Here is a 21,640-nt window from a genome sequence, read left to right as displayed (position 1 = left end):
GTAGGAAATGTGCTAAGAGTTACAGGCACTGGGATTTGACTTCTTTGTAGGAGGTGAAGCCAGGACCAGGATCCAGAGCATCTGCATCCTCGGTCACACTCTCCTGCTACCTGGTAGTCTCTTCTTTCCCCTTACGTTGTTATGTTTCTCTTCTCACTTCTCTCTACCCCTCCATGTTTGCCAGCACTTGCCCAGCCATGGACTTTAATGGGCGCTTTTGTCCCCACTTTGCTACTCTTAGCATTTCCAAACAGACCACAGGAAAACCATGACATACAATCACTCATGTGTTAAAATACTTAACCCACTTGCATAGTGAGACACATCCTGGAGTAGAAATGGTTCCAGGGCAAATGCACATGATCAGCCATTGGGATACTGGTGGATCTGATGCAGGCGGGACTGGCTCTCTCCTCATCCAAGGAGATTCTTGTCCTGTCTCCTGCAGAGGCCCTGACCTCCTCCCTCCCTCTGCATCCAGACCCCTCAGGAGTCCAACTTACAGAGTGCAAACTGAAGGCCATTAGGGTAAAAGAGTTGATACTGATGGGCCACAGCACTAATGGAAAGCAGGCCAGCCTCATAAAAACATTCCTAGGCCAGCACCAACACACCAAGTATACGAAATGGAGCCACCCTGCTAAATGGTGATGATAAATTTGGACAGCTGATGTCCTCTGAATGTTTACTATGTGCCAAGTTTGAGCCACAGATTATCTCATTTAATCTTCTCAATGGCCCTGGAGAGTAGATGCTGTTCTTATTATTCCCATTTTATAAATGGGTCACCCAAAGCTTAGAAGTCAAAGCACTTATTCCCATACCATGGAGAGGCAGCTGGCCATGGATTCTCCACAGTGTCAATTTGTCCTTAATTGCATAGCTGGGAGTAATCAAACAAGTTCTATCACATATCATCACCACATCCCCTCTGGCTCTTGGAAGACTCTAAAACACCTTCTGGTGATGGACCAAGGACAGAGAGTGGAGGCCTCTGGTCCCACCTTCCCAGTTCCATTTTGCTGAGAGCTCTGTGAATTACCCAGTGGTTTGGCCCCTCCAGGCCTTGAACCATCCCTGATCCAGGCAGTGCACTGTAGGTAGCATCTGGGCTCAAGCTTGTGTCTGAGCCTGGTGGGTACCTTAGGTACACACTCCCCAAACCCCTACTGTACTACCACAGTTTTCCAGTAGAGAAACCCTTGTTTGGGGCCTATATTTGGCCTTAGGCTAGACCCATGGCTGAACTCTGATATTTTGGGAAATGCAAGTTGAGCTGGTGGTTTTGGAAAATAACTCCCATGAGAAAGGAAGGAAGCAGGCCTAGCGAGCTGACCCTTTGTTGAATGACCTGGCACCCAAGAGACTTTTTGGGGTACCAAGAGAGCTGGATGAAACGGAAGAGTATGTGTTCCATAAATACAAACAAATAGGGCTGGTCGATCCTATAAAACAGGGCACAGGCACTGCTCTGGTGGTTAGAGTAGCCATCATGCCCTGAGAGCAGGGAGGCCTGACGAAGTAGTGGCAGCCAACTTGTTTGAGCACACTTGCAGACGAGTCTTCTTGAGGGCCGTGGTGAGGCCTGTGGACTCTACTAGTGCAGTAGCTGCCCAGATTATGACCACCTCCCTCAGTGGCATGGCATCAGAGGATTCAGGCTCTAGGTTCTAATTCTACTCCTACCGCTTCCTTGCAGTGTGACATGCGGCAAGTTAATTAGAGACTCTCAACCTGGGATGAGAACGATGCTGCCCATTGCAGTGGTTTCAAGATATGTTTGCAAATTCTTTGATATTCCTCCCTTTAAGTGATGGAGCTTAGTTTTTCTGCCCTTGAGTGTGGGCCAAACATAGCGATTCACTTTTAACTAATAGAATAAAACAGAAGTGATGGTGTGAGACCTTGGAGACCTGGTCCTAAAAGGCACTGTGGCTTCCTGCCTGTTCCCTCTCTTGCTCTTGGATCACTTACTCTTGGGATAGCCAGCTGCCATGTTATGAAGAGAGGTCCACCTGTGAAGAACTGAGAGGCCTCCAGTCAACATCCATGTGAGGGTGCCATCTTGGAAGTAGATCCTCAAGCCCCAGTCAAGCCTTCGATGATGGCGGCCCTGGCTGATATCTCAACTGTAACTCATGAGACATCCTGAACGAGAACCACCTAGTGAAACCGCTTCTAAATTCCTGAGTCATGGAAATTGCGATAATAAATGTTTTTTGTTTAAGCCAGTACATTTGGTGAGGCGGGGCGGCGGTGAGGGGAGGTTATTATACAACAATAGATAACTGATACACCTATCTCAAGGTATTTGTCAGGATTCACTAGGATAACATAAACGAAGAGCCAGATGCCCAATGGATGCTCAATCTGATTAACTCTTTCCCACTCTGAGGTTTCAGCAGGCCTCTCCCTAGGGAGGTTAAGGTTTGCACTGTGAGTTACACACACACAGGGCCTGGCCCTCCAGCCAGATTCCCGGCTTTCTTTCCCTCTCCCCCAGCATGCCTCCTGGCCTTGCCCGCCAGAGACACTGCCACACTGGGGGAGGCCTGCTCTCTCTTTAATACAAAAGATGAAATAAATTGGTTGGCATCCAGTTTAATCCAAATCTTGTGGTAATATTATATATCAAGATCTCTTCCCAGATTCATCTGCACAGCAACACAATTGGGATGCCCAGATATAAATCAATTCGCCCCACTTTTCACTTAAAACCTTCCAGCAGCTTCCTTTTACCCTCAGAGTAAAAATCCTAACCTGTTATCCATGGCTACAAGACTTGTGGCATTCCCCACTCCCACTGTAGAACCATTTATTATGCTTTGGGTTCCTGTCTTTCTCATGCCCCTCAAACATGCAAAACCTTTACACTTTGTTTTTTTCTCTTTGAAACAGTCTCATGCTAGACCTTCACAAGGCTGCCTCCTTCTCATTATTTTGACTTTGGCTCTGTGTCACCTCCTCAGAGTCCCAACCCCACCCCAGGTCCTCTCCACCACATTACCTTAGTTTATCCTTTTTATCATCAGCTAAAATAACCCATTGGCTTTATTATTGTCTGAAGCTTATACTGGCATGGACACTCCTGAAGAGCAGAACTCTGCTGTGCTTGCTTTGGAAGCTAGAATGATGCACAGCACCCAAGGGACACTCAGGTGAACTTGGTGGGCCAAATGGCTTTTGGAAAATCATATTCCCTTTTGAAAGCTTTGGAGGCAGCTTTCTTCATGAGGAATGCTCTGGAAAATCCTTCTATAATGGGAATAAATCACCTTAAAACTTTCAAACAGTGGGTCATACCTGTATCATAATCGTTTTAATCCAGGAAAGTTCTTGTTAGGGATTTTGAAACACTAGTATTCTAGGGAAGGAAATCTTTCTTTGATTTGGTTTGAAGTAACATATGTGAACTAGAACATGCTGATAATTTCACCTTGGCTTGTTTTTCATGGGGGGTTTATTAGGTTAGCTGTCCTTCCACAGGGAGCAGGGTTCTGAAGACTTCAGGGCCCCATATGCAAACCGACTCCCCACACATCCGGAGAACAGGGATTGAGCAAGGGTGACATGAAGAAGCCAGACCATTCTGAAGTCCTGGAGGCTGGAAGATGGGAAAAAAAAGAGAAAGGGACCCAGCATGGGGCTGAGTGAAATGGGAACTTGACCAAAGGGATAGACTACAGGGCTATCCTCAGCTATCCGGGCCAATGAGTGAGGTGGTGTAACCTCCAGGGCTAACCAGCAAAGGACTCTGCTTGTTCCTGCTTCCAATATCTGGGAGCTGCACTAATTAGTCTCCTCGCTTTTCTTGGTGCCTGCGCACCAACAGAGTCATCCTCTACAAATAAGATTACATCATTCCTATGCTTGAGATGCTCTCCCTGTTCTCAAGACACAGACCAATCTCCACACTGATTCTCACTTTCTCCAGCCCCAGCTCCTGCTGCTTACTGCATCCCTCTCTTCCCAGCCTTGGCCTTCTCTCTGTTCCATCAACTGTGAGGCTGTTCCCGCCAGGTTGTCTCCTGAAAGAGACTGTCCAGGCCCTCGTGGCCAGTCCAGTCTGTCTCCCACTCCTTCCTGCCCTGTGGGAGCACAACACTGCCACACTCTCAGCTCCGAAGTGTGTTCTTAATTACCGCCTATTGGCCTCATCCACCACTGCACCCAGAGGGGATGCCCAGGGGAGTCCTTGACACTCAGCAGACCCTCAGAACATACTTAGTGAATAGGAAGCTCTAAGGTTCAAGGTCAATGAGGCATCATTGGAAATGCAGTGAAAATGATGGCCAGGGCTGGCGACCTGGGTGAAGGGAGTTCAGGCAAATCTTGGGTTGTGTCTCCTGGTAGGTGGATGAGTGCAGAGAAATGCAGGTTGTGTCCAGGTATATCCAGCTGGGTGGTAGTGAGGGGCACAGTAGCTGGAGAAGCTGAGAGCTTGGTGCCAGGCTGAGACCCTGGCCCCACCTCCTTACCCTCTCTTCACCAGGCAGTGAGTGGGCAGGGAAGTACACACTTGAAAATAAAAGGAGAAAAGGACACAGTGTGGTCTGGGGGTCATGGCACTTTGTTGTCACCCAGCTAAGCCCAAGAGAGAGGAAGAGCTAGAGAGAACTGAGGGAATGAAGGGGTCAGGGGAAAGTACTGTGACCCAACAGATGCCACAGGAAAGCGGCCGAGTGAAGTTACTTGATTTGCAGCTTTCTGGCAGCATTTCTTGTGGCTGAGGCCAGGGCATCCTCTGTGTCCCCAATTCTGGGTGTGCAGCACCTTCAGCAAGAGGCATGAAGTCACTGCCACTTCAGGGGAAGCTTTGGGGTCAGTCCAGGGAGTGCAGGACATTCAAGGCCGGCAGCACCTGTACCCAAGGGAACAGGTGGGACCTGAGCAGGTAAAGCATGGGCAGGACCGACCAGAAGGGACCCCTCTGCAGCAGTGGAGCAGAATTCTGGAGGCTCCCTCTGGGCCAGGCTGGCCCTTTACTTGCTGGATTTAGGAAGGTCCAGGAGTCCCCAGAGAGGGGGCAGGGTGACAGAAAGGCTATGGAGGCATCAGATTTTAATGCTTGGACCAGCAGTGCCAGTGTGTACTAGCTAAAGTCAGTTGAAGACCCCTACCTGGTCACCCAGCCTTCCCTCAATCCCTGGAAGACACTATGTTCCCCAGGAGCTTTGGTGCCTACTGTTTGCTCTCCCTAGAAATTCCGTGACCCCAAGCCCATTCTCATCCTTTCAAGGTCAGTTCAGCCATCCCATCTTCAGTGAGCTTTCCTGATGCTAAGGCTGGTCCAGGTCCCTTGGTCCCCACCAAGCATTCATCCTTCTCAGGGCCCGATTTTGCTGCCATGTATCTCAGTTTCTAATTGTCTTCCCTTACTCAATTCTTTGGTTGCCTAAACTGGGATGGTTTCAGCTAGATAGCTCCTAGGACAGGAGTAGAAAATAATTCCGTTAGGGGTACAATGCACACACTGGTTTCCCCTACCCCGAACTGTCAGCAACTGTGTGATCCTCGCCTGCTTGTGATGGGGCCCCTGCTATGCACAGCTGTGAGCAGAGCCACTACGTCCACACACTGTCAATCAGCACACAGGAAGTCAACTCTCTGGCCTGACCCCCTGCATACATGCAGGGGGAGCAGTGCCAGAGCCCAGACCATGGAGAGGGCAGGGAGAAAGCCAGCTCATAGAACTAGGAAAACCTGTTCTCTTTTGGGAGTGGCTGTGCATACAGGGAACCCTGATCAAGGAGGTGAGCCAGCAGGAGACTTCAGTAGAGGATCTAGATGGTCTTTGCTAATCTTGAACGGATCACTGGTAGGGAGATTTGAAAAAAGATTGTACATAAATTGGGTAAGATGCACATGTTTAATGAGGAAAGTGAGGAGGAGATGAGGTTAGTGACCTTGAGTTAAAGAACGACCTGTGAAATCTGCCCCTTCATTGAAAACCTGAACTAGAGGGAAAATTCTAACAAAGATGGAATTAAGTGTTTGCCAGTCTTGCTGACAAAGATTTGGAAATGTCTTTCTTTCAGCAGAATGAGTTCAATGGGTTCACCTCCATCTGGGGATGCAGGGAAGCCGAAAGTAGAACCAGAGGGAAAAACAAAAGGCAGCATGGCTTTTCCAGGCAGGTCAAGATATGGCGGCACTACTCATCATTGGGGAGCTGCCAATCAAAGCCACGGTGACATACTACTTCATACCCACTAGGATGGCCATAATACAAAACACAGGTAATAGCAAGTATTAGCAAGGATCTGAAGGAATTGGAACCCTCGTATTCTGCTGGTGGGAATGTAAAATGGTGCAGCTGCTTTGAAAAACGATGTGGCAGCTCCTCAAAAGGTTAAATATAGAATTACCATGTGATCCAGCAATTCCACTCCTGGGTAAAGAGAAATAGAATCTTGTATCCACACAAAAAACTCGTATATGAATGTTTATAGCAGCATTATTTATCATAGCCCAAAGTGGAAACAACTCCAATGTCCATAGGCTGGTGAATGGATAAACGAAATGTGGTCTATACATACAAGGAAACATTTTTCAGTCATAAAAGGGATGAAATACTGACGCACGCTACAACATGGATGAACCTGGAAAACATTATGCTCAGTGAAAGAAGCCAAACACAAAAGGCCACATATTGTATGATTCCATTGATATGAATGTCCAGAACTGGCAAATCCATAGGGACAGATTGTAGATTAGTAGTTTCTTAGAGTTGGGATCGGGGAATAGGAAGGCTAGGGTAATGGTGATTAAGGAGTATGATATTTTGGGGTGATGAATATGTCCTAAGTTAATTGTGGTGATGGATGCACAACTTTGAGAATATACTAAAAGTCACTGAACTGTTTGCTATAAATGAGTGTGAACTGTATGGCATGTGAATGATATCTTAACAAAGTCATTAAAAAAAAAAAAAAGATTTTGGTGGGCCAATGAGTCTCCTTTCAGTCTGAGATGGGGGAATGTCCTGTAATCCCTCCAGCCATCACTGGGTCTGTGAAATGACTAGCCTGAGCCAGACAGGACCAACAATAAAAGACTTTCTTATTATAATAAGTGCATAAAATAAGGGTACAAATTCCACCTTGAGGTACCCATAGAATGCAAAGATTAAAAAAGAAAATAGCACCCTGAAAATTCAGAACAAGAATCAACACATAATGAAAGAAGGCAGCAATCTGCAGCAATATAAAAGAGCACTGGCTTTTTTTTGCAAGGTTCTGTCCAGGGTTTGCACCTTCCCTGGAGCTCTCTAGGTTCCTATGTTCCCTGCATTACAGCATCAATGTGTGTCCAGGTCTCTGGTTCATGGGTAAGCAAATACAAGGTGTCTTCCCCAGGAGGCTCTAAGTTCTTTTAGGATAGAGATTTGTTTATTTCTCTTTGAATACCTGATGTCTCTAAAAAATAGTAATTTACATACAAAAAATACTTGCTTTAAAAAAAATGTGAGGCGAGTATTTCTATTTTTAGTAATGATGGTATAAGTAATTGGTACCAACCTGGCAATTGGAAACAACTAATAAGGTTGGACAAAATATTAAAAACAGCAAAGAGCAAGCAAGATCATGAGAACGACTGGACCAACATCCAGGCAGGGGCCGAGATCCCCAGAGGTAAGTCCTGCATTATGAATTCTCTCTGTCCAACAGCATCAAAACCGTTTACTGATCTGAAAAGATAGCCAAGAAGCTGAACTGCATGTTTTCCAACTTTATGGGGCTATGAGGAAAAAGTTGCTGCATTACTTTAACCCAGCTGCAAGTCATCAAGTAGTCCAGAAATAGAATTAAGGAGGTCCTGTCATGCTAATATCCCCAGACACCTGGCAAAAGAAGAAGAAATTTTTTTTCTGGAGTAATACAGCATCATTCCAGGCCCCAAATTGTCTACAAATAATTTTTCAAATACAATATCTAGCATAGAGTTAATCGGGCTCATGAGGTGACTTGATAGAACAACAAGGACCAACAGGAACAGCCGGCCGTAGAAATAGCTCCACGGGGCTCCCAGATATTAGAAGCAGACACAGGCTATAAAACAATTCTGCTTGCTATATTCAAGAAGATAAAAACTGAGCCTGAATATTTTGGCAGGAAAAGTGGAAATTATATTTTAAAAGCTATGAAAAGTTTTAAAAAAGAATCGATAGGAATTTTAGAACTAGAAAAATATATCATGATCAAAATTAAAAACTCAGTGGAAGGGTCAAACAGGAAATTTAACACAGTTAAAGAGAGAATTAATAAAATGGAAGTTCTGTGTTCTGTGTGTGGTACAGGAATTTGTGAGGGATGTCTCATTTCTCTCTCAAAAGTAAACTCCTTTTGATAGTGTGTTTTTACCTGACTTTGTTAAATTGTAAACACCTTGTTCTTATAAAAGTTCATAAACATGTTTATGTAAAACTTGTTTTGAACATGATGGTATTGAGAAAACTCTTTTAAAAAAGGAATTAATGTAAAAAAGTGGTTTGCACTCTAGTTATCATCTTGCGTCCCCGAGTATGTGCGCTTATTCTCAGTGATCTGCCCAAGACCTCCTGAGCGCCAATCCTAGTCCCCAGTGTGGACCCATTTCCTCTCCAACAAGATGAAAGAAACTACTATGAACCAGGATAAACTCACCAAACTGCAGACACAGGTGTGCCTTTGTGGGAAAGGAACTGCTCACAGAAAGGTGGTTCACAGAACAGCTAGAGCAGATGATAAAAAAAACTTCAGCTCTCCTTAAAGAAGTTAAGGGTAAACAATATCTCTGGTATTGAAGAGTTGAATATGTTCATAAACCAAGGAATAGAAATCTACTTTAACAATCCTAAAGTTCAGGCATCTCTGGCAACAAACATTTTCCCCATTGTAGGCCGTGTTGAGACAAAGTAGCGGACAGAAATCCTACCAGCATCTTAAAACAGCTTGGTGCAGATAGTTTGACTAGTTTAAGGAGACTGGCTGAAGCTCTGCCCAAACAATCTGTGGATGGACAAGCACCACTTGCTACCAGAGAGGATGACAATGATGAATTTCCAGATCTTGTGGAGAATTTTGATGAGGCTTCCAAGAATGAAGCAAACTGAATTGAATCAACTTCTGAAGCAGATGAAACTTGAAGAAATTACTGTGAGCTGCCATTTTATATTATGACTGCTTTTTAAAATTTTGTTCATGGATTTGATAAAATCTTGATCTCTAATATTTTTTAAGCCCAAGCCCCTTGGACACTACAGCTCTTGGACACTCAATTTTTGATTATATACAAATCATTCTTTGTAGCTAATTAAAGTGAAGAAGTCTGGCAATAAACTTTGAAACAAAGGTTAATAAAATTCTTTGCCTAGTATACAGCTTTATTTTTTATTTCATTGACACCAATTTGTACACAGAAAGCAAAGGTGTTTGTAGAAAGCTAATCATGTTATGTAAAATAGCTGATAATCTTTGGAATTTGATTAAATATTTAGCATGATAGTAAAATGTAAAAAAAGAAAAGTGGTTTGCATTTGAGATAAAGCCTAAGGAAACAAACAAAAAAATCTGTGCTATTACTCCTGGTTAATATAACCTCTAAACTCCTAGTAGAAATTTTAGCATAGATCCTCGGCCCACCCTAATGCTACTGGGCACTGAGCAACGATCTCCCCATATCTCTCTGGAGAACATTTAACTGGGTATTTTTCAGGCCACAAGACACAGACTACTCCAACCTCATGGCTGGAGGAAGGAAATATTGCTAGCAGAGGCCATTAATGCACCAATTGAGAGTCAGCAGTGGCTGAAGGAGAAGACAGTGATTCTAATAAGTTCATATGTGCCTGTCTGTTGCTCCATTCCCCACCCCGCTGACTTGCTCCCTTCTTAGGCGAAGGGGTGTGTGTGTGTGTGTGTGTGTGTGTGTGTGTGTGTGTGTGTGTTCAGTAATTTCCCTCAGTATTGTGTAACCTTTGACATACAGAGCTTAAGTGTTTATGGTTAACTTTGAGTTAATACTCAGAATAAAACAAACTAGAATGAAGTATGAAGAGACAAAAGAACAAAAAATATAGTAGAATAGCTAGGATAAATTATTTGGAAAAAAATATCTAATGCAGCTGAAATCAGAGTTTCAGGAAGAGAGGAGAGAAAGAATGAGGCACAAGCAATATTTGAGTAAACAAGCTGAGAATTTTCCAAAGTTGATGAAATACATCAACCTACAAATTCAAAGAGCCAAATAAATCTCAAGCAGGATAAATAAAAAGAAATCCATACCAACTGCAGAAACACCCAAAACAAGGAATTTTAAAAGTAGCCAAAGAAAAACAAAAGATGGTTTTTAAAAGTGCAAGGTTTGCTGACTTTTCAGCTGTAGCAATGGAAGCCAGGAGTAGTAGAATTATAACTTTGATGTATTAGAAGGAAAGCTAAACAACACACCAGTAAATTTGTCGATCTAGACCCAGCGAAAAAATCCTGTATTAAAGGGTATTCTAGGGTGTTCTTCAGGCAGAAGAAAAATTGTCCCAGAGAGGAAATTGGGGATAGAAGACGGAAGAAAAATGTCAAATGCAAGGGTAAATCCAAATGAACTTTGACTTTATAAAATAATGTCTTGTTGGGCTTATAGTATATAGAGAAGGAAAATTCAAACAATAAAAGCATGGAAGAAATGCAAATATTCTAAATTCCTTGATTTTTATAGGAGAGGAATAAAGGTAATAATTCCTATTTGATGGTGGTAAGTCAAGGTTGCATATTATAATTTTTAGGATATAATAACTAAAAACAATGGTAAAACTTGAATAATTATCAAACTAACAGAGGAGCAAAATGAAATATAAAAAATTCAACCAACTAAACCAAGCAATAAAGAAATAAAAAGAAAAAGACTAGGTGAAGAGAAAGTCCATCATGGTAAGATGGTAAAATCAATAATTACATTAACAATAAGAAGGTCAACTACTTCAGCTAAAAGACGAAGATTATTACACCGGATAGAAACAAAACATGATATATACTAAGGACAAGAGACATATCTATAACATAGAGATAAAGAAAGACTAAAAGGAAAATTATGAAAAATTATATACCATTGAAATACTATTAGGACAACTGGCATAGCAATCCTAATATCGAAAAAAAACCCAAACAACTAAAACAAAACCATACTTTAAAATAAAAAGCATCAGTAGAATAAAGAGGATAATTCTCAATAATAAAAGATTATTCTGAATTTGTATGAACCTAATAACATGATAGATAGAGTATAAGTGGACAGAATTATATATAGAAATAGACGAGTCTATATTTATAGTGGGATATGATGATGCACTTTTTTCAGTAATTAATGGAACATGTAGACAAGAAATCAATAACACTGTAAAAAATTTGAAACAACATAGTTAACAAATTTGAATTTATGGACATAAAGTAGAACAGTGTACTCAACGGCTGCGGAATACATTATTTTTTAAAAAATACTATCCACTTTAAAATTTGACTGTATGCTGAGCCAAAATACAAGTTCCAACAAATTTCAAAGGACTGATATAAAACAGATAATGTTCTCTAACCACTTTGTAAATAGGCTAAGAATCAATAAAAATACAATTGTAAAATCTCTATATTTTGAAAACTACGCTTTTGAGTAATATGTTCCAAAATGTCCTTCTCAATAATGCATGGTCTCAGAAGAAATGAAAATGGAATTAGAAATTATTTTGAACTAAATTATATGTAATAAAAAATACAACACAACGAAATTTATGGAATAAAGCTAAAGCAGTGCTTGAAGGGAAATTTATAGCCTTAATTGTATATTTTAGGGATGAAAAAAGGCTGAAATAAATGAGCTAAGCCTTTATTTTAAAAAGTTAGGGATAAAAACAGAAAATAAACCCAACAAAATAAATGTGATGAAATAATTTAAAAGTATAAATAAATATAAAATAAAACACACAACTCAGAGAAAAAACTGAAAAGGCTAATAAAATTACTAAACCTCCAGTGAGAATAAATTTTTTAAAAAAGAGAAGGCACAAATAGCAAGTATAAGAAATGAAAAGAGATTTTACCACAAAAATGAGGATATTATGAACAACTTTATGCCAATAAATTTGAAAATTTAGATGAAATGTAAAGATTCACAGAAAAGCACACTTGGCACAAAAAGAAATAGAAAATCTTAGTCTTATAACTATTAAAGAAATTCGATCTGTATTTTAAAACCTCTGATGATAAAAATTCAGGACCCAAATTGCTTCACTGGGAAATCCTACCAAATGTTGAAGAAAAAAAGCTTACTTAACATAACTCTTCTAGAAAGTAGAAAAAGATTCAACAACTAATTTTGGTAGGCTAGCATAACTTTAATACTAACACCCAACAAAAATAATACTAGAAAGAGAAGACACAGATCAATTTCATTTATAAATACAGATGTAAAACTCTTAAACAAAATAAAATAAGTTGAATCAAGCAATATATTAAAAGATAACACACATAGATCAAACTGGATTTTTCCTAGAAGTGTACATCGATTTAATTCCAGGAAATCAATTAATAGAACCCACCACATTAATACATCGAAAGAGAAAATTCACGATCATCTCAAGCCTTGCAGGAAAAGCACTTGATAAAACTCGATATCTGTATACAATAAAAACTCATAGGAAAGAATGAAACTTCTCGAATCTAATAAAGGATGTCAATTAAAAAGCTACAGCAAATATTATACTTGGTAAAAATTTGAAAGCTTTCAGCTCGAGATTGTGGATGAGATAAGGAAGCTCATTGCTATTATTTCTATTCGGCATTGTTCTGGATGGAGGCTTTAGCCAGTATAGTAGGCAAGAAAAAGATATAAGAGGTATAAGGATTGGAAAGGGAAAATACCTAAGACAGTCATTGTTCTCAGAGAAGGATTCTATATGAAGACAATCCAAAAGACTACTGATAAATATTAGAAATAATAAAAGATTTAGCAAGGTTACTGGATATAGAGTCAAAATATAAAAATCAAGAGTGTCCCAGTAGTAAACAGAAAAATAAAATTAAAAGATACCATCTACAATAGCTTAAACAAATCAACGCCAAAAGAATAAAATTAAAAGATATGCAAAGACCTCTAAATAGAAAACTAAAAACATTTAGTGCAAGAAATTTCAAAAGTAATAAATAAATGGAGAGATATAATATGTCCATAGATAAGACTCGATAATGTAAGTACATCAATTGTCAAACTGGTCTGCAGATCCAATGCAATCATCATCAAATCTCAAAGGTTTTAAAAAATAGAACTTGACAAACGAATTCCAAAAGATGGAAATGATTCAAAAGTCTAACAACAGTAGACCGGGTAAATAGATTGCGACATATCCAGAGGATAGAATGAAAATGAGTTAACAACGTGCAACAACGTGAATGCCTCTTGAGAAGAAGCCAGACACACACACACACCCACACTCACACACACACACACACACACACACACACACACAAATACAGCCATAGAATTTAGAAATGCATGTTTTGGTGAAAAATTGTAGGTAAACACAAGAAAGTGATTAAATAAAAAGTCAGGTGAGAGTGGAGAAGATTTGTGACAGGAAAGAAGTGAGTTTTGAAATGTTGGCAATATTCCATTTCTTGACTCAGGTAGTGGTTGCACAAATATTTGCTTTATGATTAACCATCGAGTAGTATTTTTTTGTTTTGTTCACTTTTCTGTGTGGGTGTCATTTCACAGCGATTTTGGAAAGATATAGAATATTTTATACACTTAGAATCAGGGTGTCTTAAGTCTCTGTTGGAGAGGCAAAATGAAAGCGAATGTAAAATAAGCAGTCGTTTAATGAACTGTATTGTGACAAAGGCCATAAGGGAAGGTAGTGGCCTGGATCGAGTCTAGGAAAAAGATTTCCAAAAGCTAAGAATTTGCTATTGTTTACTCGGCATTAACAATGACAGAGGGACACTGTGATTGGCACAGAATCAACAGCCAGGAACAGGGATGACTCCACGTTCCACCTCAGCCTGGACAAAACAAAAATAACATTACCCAGCTCTCTGTGCACCCTAGGAAGCACCCTAGGACAAAACAAAAATAACATTATCCAGCCTCTAGGCACCCTAGGAAGCCTTCTCATGACTAATTTGGTTTCTTAAGTATTTAGAGACTGAAGCAGGGAGTAAATTCCTTGAATAAAAGGCATGGATATTCAGATTTCAGGAAAGGCATACTTCCATTCTAAATTAATAAAATGACACTCTAATCTAATCATTTAGGCTCTGCAGGCTTGTACAGTATGTATGATGCAGTTTCTTAGGAAATTACCACCTTTGGGTGATCTGATAAAATTGAGTTCTTATACCTGTATAACAGAAGCTCAGACTTTGGTCCCAGATTTCCCATCAAATGTACATACTAAGAGTCCCAGGTGGAACTCTTAGCCAGGTTATCTTATCTTATCTCATCAACACTGGCAGGTTAGTATAGAGGGCATATCTGAGAGCAGGACCCTATCTGGGGAGAATCTTGGACTTGAAAGTAACCTCTGTGGGGAGGACTTCCCTAATCCTTATATTTTATTTAAGGAAGAAGTAGGGCTCTATAATAAAAACATTATAAAAAATTTGCTATCAAGAGAATGATAGTAAATAAAATTGAGCGATATATTCAAAAGATCATGACAATGTGAGGTTTATCCCAGAAATATAAGGCTAGTTCTATATTTGAAAATCAATTCAAGTTAAATCGATAGATTTAAAGAGAAAGATCATACGATCATCTCAATACCATAGATACAGAGAAAGTATCTGGCCAAATTCAACATCTATTCATGAGAAAAATTTTCAGCAAACTAATAGAGGGAGAACTTCTTCAAAATGTTAAAAGTTATCTATGAAAAACATACCATGGACATTAAACTTAATGGTGAAAGACTGAATCTTTTTTTCCTACAAATGGGAGCAGGACGAAGATGTTCACTTTAACTACTAGCCAACACTGCACAGGAGGCCCTAGCCATTACAATAGACATGAAAAATAAATAAAATCCATTCAGTTTCTCCCAATGTAACATCTTATATAACATATAAAAACCAAGAAACTGACATTGGTGTACCGTTGGTAAACTGATTTTTCACAAAGGTGCCAATTCGATTCAATTCAATTCAATTCAAAGGTACCAATTTGATTCATTTGTCTTTTCAACAAATGGTGCTGGATCAACTGGCTATCAGTATGGAAAGAAGTTTTCACAAACATTAATTCAAAGTGGATCATAGACCTAAACATAAAAGCTAAAGCTACACAAATTCTAGGAAAAAATCTTCACGATCTTGGGGTTAACAGAGAGTTCTTAGGACACAAAAAGCACTCACCATAAACGAAAAAAAAAAAAAAAAAGGATAAAAATGAAAGAACAGCTGAATCACAAAAAACATGGTAGATTTCAGAAGCATTACATTGAGCAAAAGAAGCCAGATCCAAAAGGGTACACACTGAATGATTCCAATTATACAAAGTTCTAGAACTGGCCGTGGTTGGAAGTCTCTGCTGACCCTGTCCCCGCCCTGTGCCTGGTTGGGGTGAGGCATCCCAGCTTCCAGCAGTCTTCTGAAAGAGCTGCTTTCTCCATTTTCCTCTGACCTTGATCTGAGCAAACAAAAGCATTGCCCTCCAGGTTGGGTGAGTAAGGAGCAGGGGTAGGTGTTGGGGAATTGACTATCTAGCAGAGTAAGAGAGTTTCCTGGAAAGATGAAAATACTCTATATCCTGATTGTGATGGTGGTTCTGTGGGGGAATGTATTTGTCAAAACTTATCAGACCGTAACTTAAAATCTATGCATTTTATTATTTTTTAAAAAAATTTCGTAAGAGTTTATTTGAGCCAAATTGCCTATGCGGGGGAGCAAGATCTCAAATGCTCCAAATCAATGCATTTATATATATATGAGTTAAACCTTAGTAAACTTGATTAAACAAATTTAAAAGAGCATGAGATCTGGGAATGAACTACCTGGGTGTGAGTGCTTCATCCTGGCTCCCCGGTTCAAAAGCTATGTGACCTTGGACAAGTTACATATCCTAAGCCTCGGTTTCCTCATCTGGAGAATGGGGATACCACTCAGATGCAGGGAGAGAATATATTTGTCGTATCCAGGTGTTGCGTGTGTATTAAGAACGGCTCTGTGCTGACTATGTGCCAGGTGCTGTGCCAAGCAGTTTGCACAAAAGGACCACTGACTGGAGGGGGAGAAGAAATGTGTGCATCAGGCTCTTGGGCTCCTTTTCATCCTTGAACTCCAGGGATGGGGGTAGGGTGGGGGATGTATTTCATAGCTAGGGGCTGCCATAACAAAAAACACCAACTGAGTTTCCTTAAACAGCGGGAATTTATCTTTTTACAGTTCTGGAGTCTGGAAGTTCAAAACCAAGGTGCTGGTAGGTTTGGTTTTTCCCAAGACCTCTCCCCTCGGCTACAGATGGCACCTTCTCACTGTGTTGTCATTTGGTCTTTTCCTCTGTGTGCACATCCTTGTGCCTCTCTCTGTTCTAAGGGCCTCAGTCAAATGGGATTAGGATTTACCCTCATGGCCTCATTTTAAATTAATTACCTCTTTAAAGGTCCTATCTCTAAATGCAGTCACATTCTGAGGTCCCGGGGATTAGGACTTCAATGTATGAATTTAGGGAGGGGCAACACAATTCAGTCTATAACAGGATAAATCAAGTTTTAACTCACCTTGGATAGAAATGTCTAAGAACAAGCCTTTATCCTTGACTAATAGAGAGGCAGCTCAGAACGATGGATAGAAAGATCAGATCAGTTATCTGTTTCGCCATTTTACAGATGCAGGACCTTAGATGTGGCACTTAACGTCTCTGAACTTGACCACAATAAAAAGGGAGATAGAGTCTTATCCCATAGGGTTATTGGGAAGAGCACACGGAATGACACTATTAACATGAGATTAACTAGATTAGGCCACGTCTGGCCCATGTAACAACACAGCTGTTGAAACAGGTTAATTATCTCAAAGAAGAAAGTTTAAAAGAATAATAGCATAGACCTGTATATCTGCATATGAAGAAGCTCCATGATACACAACTAAATGAGCAAAGCAGATTCCAATGCAATATAGGTTGGCCTCAACTCTCCTGCATCAGAATCACGGTGGATTCTCACTGAATTATTCTGGAGAGAGACCCAGGTACCAGTATTTAAAAACAAACTAACTAAAAACAAACAAAGCAAGCAAACAAAGGTTTCCCTCATCTGCAGCCCAGGGCTAAGAACCACTGGTACTAAGGGCTATTATTTTGCCCTTACTCTGTAGGAGACACTAAGCATTTTGTGTATATTATTTTACTGAATCCTCACAACCACTCCATTTTACAAATGAGAAAAGTGAGGCACAGGGAGGTTAAGAAGCTTGTTCATGATCACACAGCTAGTAAGTACAGCCAGTAGATGGTGGAGGTGGGATTTGAACCCAAGCAGATGGTTCCACTAATCTAGAAGAATTTCATGTGGTGGGGGGAGGAGAAGAGCAGAATTTGGAATTTTCCGTTTGAATCTGTAGGGGAGGGGCCCAGGAATCCAATGATCAGCCAGGTTTGGAAACCTAGAACAATGTGTTCCCAACTCCCTGATTAAAACCTCCGGGGAACTCTTAAAATGTAGAGATTCCTGAATGTCTTTCCTGGAGATTCTGATCCCAGGGTTCCCTCCCGGGTAGGGCGGGCATGGTGGGCGCGGGGCCTCTACAGCCACAGAGAACCTGAGTTTTTGGTTCAAAGCTCTCCTGTGGACAGCTTGAAATTCTTCATAATTTGTCTTTGAACTGGTGTTTTGTACCGTGCACTGGGGGCTGGGAGCCTGGCCCACCTGTGATCTCACCTCCCACCACCTCTCTGCCTCTTTGAAACTGGTTCTCTACAGCCAGCGCCTTGGGCTTGGCCAGGCTGCCCCTGCCTGTCCCTGCCCAGCGCTTACTGCCGCTGCCCCCGCTTCACCCTCTAGTCCTGATTCTGCCTGAGGTTAGGTCTGTGCGAAGGCAGGATTGCTTCTCAATCCTCCCTCCTGCGCTGCCAGCGTCCAGAGTAACAGGAGAGCAACAGAGTTGGACACCAAGCCCATGCTTTTCAGGGTAAGTTAGTTCAAAGAGGGATGCGGTGCACACGGGATGCGGCCCACTCAGAGTGTAAGAATGTTCTTAACCCTTACTCGTAAGGTACAATGGAATCATTTGGCAGAAGTGTAAAATACTGATGCCCCGTCTCCCCCAGTTCAATTGGTCTGGGGTGGGTCCCAGATACTAAGTTCTCCTGTGATTCTTATGACCCACCAAGGTTAAGGGACTGCAAGAGCATCTGGAAGGTTTCTACGGATGGGTTGGGGGCTGCGGGTACTCTGTGCACTTGGACTCGGACTTTCACAGCTGGCAGCACCCCGGATGTGCTCAGGGCCACTCCCCCCTGCTGTTACAGAAGAAAAAGCGGATTCCAGGAAGGTTGAGGTGGGACTAGGACCCAGTCACCACTCCTAGTCCAGTGTCCTTCCGGCGGTCGGCACTGTGGCGCCAGAAACCCCAAAGGAGGAGCTCCTCAGCGCTTGCAGAACGCCGCGTGGAGGGGGCGCGACCGTCAAGGCCGGCTGTGAAATCCAGGTGTTCCCACGCTTTACTTTAGGGGCTGGGGTCACCGGTGCCCCAGGTTGCGGACGGTGGGGCTGAGCCCCGCCGGGAGGGGCCGGCTCTGGGAGCGGCGAACGCTAGGTGGCGTCGGAGAGCCAGACAGGCTTGCTCCCCTGAGCCCCTAGGGGACCCCTGGGGGTCCTGCTGCTCTGGGCAGCAGAGCATCATCCCTTGTGTGGCCGTGTCTTCTCACCTCTTTCACAGGACTGTCAGAAGGATTACGTGCAATGTAACTTCTTAAAACCTAGCACCAGCCCGGCCCCTATAGTGTATGTAACTGAGGGTGCCTACCTTCCCTTTTGCCTTCTCTCGCCAGGTAGGCCTGTGTTTTCCAGGTGAGTTGCATATCTTTGTTAGCAAATGTGGAATATTTTTCAAAGTTTTCCTGCTCAATGTGTGCCTCAGAGGACTGTTGATTGGCAAAAAAAGAAAAAAAAGAAAGAAAAAAAATCACATTTTTTAAAGACAGGAAATTTATTAGAATAAAATCAAAGAACATATTTTCTACACTAGGGGGATGGATGGGTAAAGTCATAATGAGGACACTGAGTCACTGTAAAAATCCCAACTAAAAAGGATCCGGTTTCATTCAGTTTTATTTCATGTAGGGTGCTTTAAATATTTTATAACAATTTTAGATAACTAGAGACCTAGAGACCTATCACTGAGGTTGCTACTAATGGTAGCTCTCCCTAACAGAGATCATCACAGAAAACCCAATGGCCAAAAGCATTTTGCAGTAAGGTGTCATCTCACAGTTCTACCTGAGTGCCTTCTGAGAAACTTTAGTTAACTTCTGCAAAATGATCCTTCCCATTGTTACCAAAGATTTCTTTTTCCTCCCTCCTCATTTTATTTAAAAGTTTTCAACTAATATTTATTTGCCAGTCTCCGAGTCAGATCATAGAACAAAAATAATAATAATAAACCCTCCCTATCCCTAAGAAACTCATCTATCGGAGAGAAAGAAAGGTATGTAAAACACTCCAACACTGTGTGCCCAGGGATTTTATGGAAACCTGTGTGTTTAGGGGAAGCATAAAGGAGCAATTCATTAATTTTTCAAACTTTGTATTATAAAAAACCTAAACAAAAGTAAAAGGAATAGTATAATGAATCCTCTCTGTCACCCAACTTACAAAATTATCGACATTTTGCCAGTCTTGTTTTGTCTGTGCCTCACCACCTTGCTGGGTTTTTTGCCTTTTATAATGTCATTAAGGTAAAATTACAAACCATAAAATTCACCCACTCTAAATATATAACTCAATGATTTTTACTAAGTTTATAGCTGTACAACCATCATCATAATCCAATTTTAGAACATTTCTACTATGCCCCGAATTTTGTTCATGCCTATTTTCAGTCAATCCTCATTCTTATCCCTAGCCCTAGGCAACCATTGATCTTCTTTCTGTCTCTATTGATTTACCTTTTCTGGACATGTCATATTAATGGAACTATATGGTATGTAGTATTTTGCATCTGGCTTTTTCACGGAGCATAATATTTTCAAGGTTCATCCATATCGTAACATGTATCAGAACTTCATTCCTTTTAAAAATATTATTTTTCAATGGCATACAATATTATATTAATCTCAGGTATACAACATAGTGATTAGACATTTATACAACTTACGAAGTGATTACCCCGATAAATCTAATACCCATCTGACACCATACATAGATAGTTATTACAATATTATTGACTATATTCCTTATGCTATACTTTACATCCTCATGACTATTTTGTAACTATCGATTTGTACTTCTTAATCCCTTCCCCTCATTTACCCATCCCCCTCAACTCCCCTCCCATCTGGCAACTCTCAAAATGTTCTCTGTATCTATGAGTTTGTTTCTGTTTTGTTTGTCTATTTTGTTCCTTAAATTCTATATGTAAGTGAAATTATATGGTATTTGTCTTTGTCTGACTTACTCCACTCAGCATAATACCCTCTAATACCAACCTGTTGTCACAGGTCGCAACATTTCATTCTTTTGTTTGTTTGTTTAAAGTTTGTTTGTTTGTTTATTCAATGTTTGTTTATTTGTTTAATGTTTGTGTATTTATTTGATGTTTGCTTGTTTGTTTGTTTGTTTCATGACTGAGTAATATTCCATCGTATATATGTACCATCTCTTCTTTATCAATTTACCCAGGCAGCCTCCATATCTTAACCATTGTCAAGCTGCAATGAACATGTGGATTCGCATGTCCCTTTTAAGTAGTGTTTCGAATTTCTTCAGAGAAATGCCCAGAAGTGGAATAACCGGGTCCCTCTTTGTCTCTTGTTATAGCCTTTGTTTTAAAGTCTATTTTGTCTGGCATAAGTATTGGTACCCTAGATGTTTTTGCTTGTTTGTTTCCATTTTTATGAAACAACTTTTTCTATCCCTTTACTTTCAGTCTATGTGTATCTTTTGATCTGAAGTGAGTCTCTTGAGGGCAGTATTTGTAAGTCTTGTTTTTTTTATCCATTCAGACACCTTATCTTTTGATTGGAATATTTAATCCACTTACATTTAAAGTAATAGTTGATAGATATGTAGTGATTGCCATTTTATTATTCATAGTTTTGATCTTTTTTTCTTTCTTCTCCTTCTTAAAGGAGTCCCTCCAAAATTTTCTGTAATACTGACTTGGTGGTGATAAACTCCTTTAGCTTTTTTTTTTTTTCGTCTGGGAAGCTCTTTATCTGTCCTTTGATTCTAAATGATAGCTTTGCTGGGTAGAGTAATCTTGGTTGTAGGTCCTTGCTTTTTATCACTTTGAATATTTTATGCCAATCTCTACTGGCCTGTAAAATTTCTGTTGAGAAATTAGCTGACAGTCTTATGGGAGCTCCCTTGTAGATAACTAAATGCTTTTCTCTTGCTTCTTATAAGATTGTCTTTTTGTCTTTAACCTTTGGTATTTTAATTATGATGTGTCTTGGTGTG

At 40.7% G+C, this 21,640-nt stretch overlaps 1 pseudogene; it reads left to right on the top strand.

Annotated features, from left to right (window-relative positions):
• The first annotated feature begins 8,523 nt into the window (after positions 1-8,523).
• Positions 8,524-9,107, top strand: LOC105303097 (annotated as a pseudogene).
• The last annotated feature ends 12,533 nt before the right edge of the window (positions 9,108-21,640 follow it).

Source organism: Pteropus vampyrus, unplaced genomic scaffold (assembly GCF_000151845.1).
Source record: "Pteropus vampyrus isolate Shadow unplaced genomic scaffold, Pvam_2.0 Scaffold300, whole genome shotgun sequence".
In the NCBI taxonomy this organism is placed as follows: domain Eukaryota; kingdom Metazoa; phylum Chordata; class Mammalia; order Chiroptera; family Pteropodidae; genus Pteropus; species Pteropus vampyrus.
The sequence above is the reverse complement of the archived record's forward strand: the minus strand, read 5'-3'. Positions and strand labels throughout refer to the sequence as shown.